This window comes from Pyxicephalus adspersus, chromosome 5, assembly GCF_032062135.1.
Source record: "Pyxicephalus adspersus chromosome 5, UCB_Pads_2.0, whole genome shotgun sequence".
Classification (NCBI taxonomy): Eukaryota; Metazoa; Chordata; class Amphibia; order Anura; family Pyxicephalidae; genus Pyxicephalus; species Pyxicephalus adspersus.
The window spans coordinates 145,269,080-145,271,081 of record NC_092862.1 but is presented as its reverse complement, the minus strand read 5'-3'; positions in this window follow the sequence as shown (position 1 = coordinate 145,271,081).

The following is a 2,002-nucleotide window of genomic DNA, read 5'->3' as shown; positions in this document are numbered from 1 at the left end:
CAGCAGGAGATGTTTGCTTTCAGGCAGTCTCTCTCTAATTGAAACTGAGCTGTGTGAATAGAGCAAGAAGGGATGGAGAAGGAGGGGAGCTGTACTGTTCCCTATTATTCCAGGTTTGCTGGATCACTCAGCTTCACTGATGAAAGTGATTCTTCTCCAGCCTTGGAGAGTTTTAATGCCTTGTGTTACAATGTTGCAGTCTGATCACTGGGGGAGGATCAGGATTTGTTGTAGAATGGGAAATATTAATGTTATGAATGTTTCAGGAATTCTTCCCCCTGATCCTCTGTACACACTGAGCATATGTGGAGGATAATTGGATGGGGGAATTGTAATGGGGACACAGAGCCGCATTGTGTGTCGTGTCGCTCTCTGTCCCATTGTGGGTGACACAGCCAGCCCAGAGATAGAAACCTTCCATGTGACCTAGAATAGTGAATCCCACATTATGGATGGAGGGTGAAGGGTCAACACCTGAATCTGCTAACAGACACAATATACTGTATGCAGAGATTTGGTCTAGGCTGAGATAAGGTCATCAGTCTGCTGCAGGCTGGAGAAGCATTTCCTCAGTCTCTCACTTATTACATTGTAACTTGGTAGCAAGGTGAGAGATTGCAGCAGGGGCTGATCTGTGTCTGGCATTTGTGAACACAGCACAGACTTCGGGATTGTGTCAGCCAAGATCTCAGTCCTGGAAGTAGATGGTGACCCCGGATGATGCCTGAATAAAGATGGTGCAGAGAATCAGCAATTCTCAACCCGGCGCAGATTTTTAAAAGTTATTCTGTCCTTGCAGAACTGACGGTGCAGCCCGAATCCAACCAGCAGCACTGAATAAATACAGAAATCATTTTATCTTTTATTTTGTGTTGGTTTTGTAACTTTTTATAATATTTTTCTCTCCCAGTGAAGTCCTGTAACTATTTTTTCACTCTCAGCCAGGAGTGATGTTGGCAGGCTGGGACAGGGTGAGCTGGGTGTCTCTCCCAATCCTGGACGAGGGGGGAGGGCAGGGTGTGTGCACAGCTGGGCGTTCCTATAACTCTCTGCATTTACTTGCTGCATGTGTCACCTCAGGAGAGGAAGCTGGGACTATGTATAGAATGAGGTGAGCCCCCCGCATGGACTTCTGCATTCACTGTCTGCTGCTCAGCTCTGGGAATAGGAAGTGAACCTGGGAGATTCAGCAAACCTGTAAGGGTCCAGGATTGGCTAAATGATTTATAAGGTTTGCTGGATCACCCAGGTTCACCCATGATAGCTTTATTACATCAGGCCCATTGTGTGTAATATATCATTACACTGGACATGGGCATAGGAATGTCAGGCGGTGGCTGCATGGCTGTGGTGTTGTGGCTGCTGCTAGGATCTGCTGGGATTTGTAGTTCACCAGGTGTAAGGTTGTACACAGGGATATCCTGCAGGGTTGTAGAGATATTCAGAGTCAGGGCTCCCCTAATGCTTCCATATATTTCTTTATTCTCCTTCCATGTACAATGCTCGGTTGTGTGATCTCTATCCTCACATGGAATATTTATCTGTCAAAGGATATGCTGTTCTGTTCATCCAGTTTTCCTATTCAGGCAGCTCTGTTGGAAAACACAGACTGGTCTTGGACCTCTGCTGCTGCTAATCCTCTGCAGCAGGTCCTGGACACGCCTCCTGCTTGCTGATTGGACAGTGAAGGAAAAGCTTGTGCTCCCCTGCCAGCGTGTCCTGTGCATGTGCATTGCAGAAGATGCTGATTGGTTCCTAGCAGGCCTGCCATGGGGGGGCAGGAAGGTTACATAGTACAGATATGGAGGAGAAATCGTCCAATGGGGACACGTGCTCCCGTGTTTCCACTTATCATGGAGGGATTCACTCTAACTTCCTGTGGTGTCTCTGGGATAGGAAGTGAAAGCAAAGCACATAAACCCCGGAATGGTTTTCACCCTTTTCTACTTTTTCCAGTTTGTCTTTAGATTCACTTTAACTTGATGGCCTATCTGGGTAATCA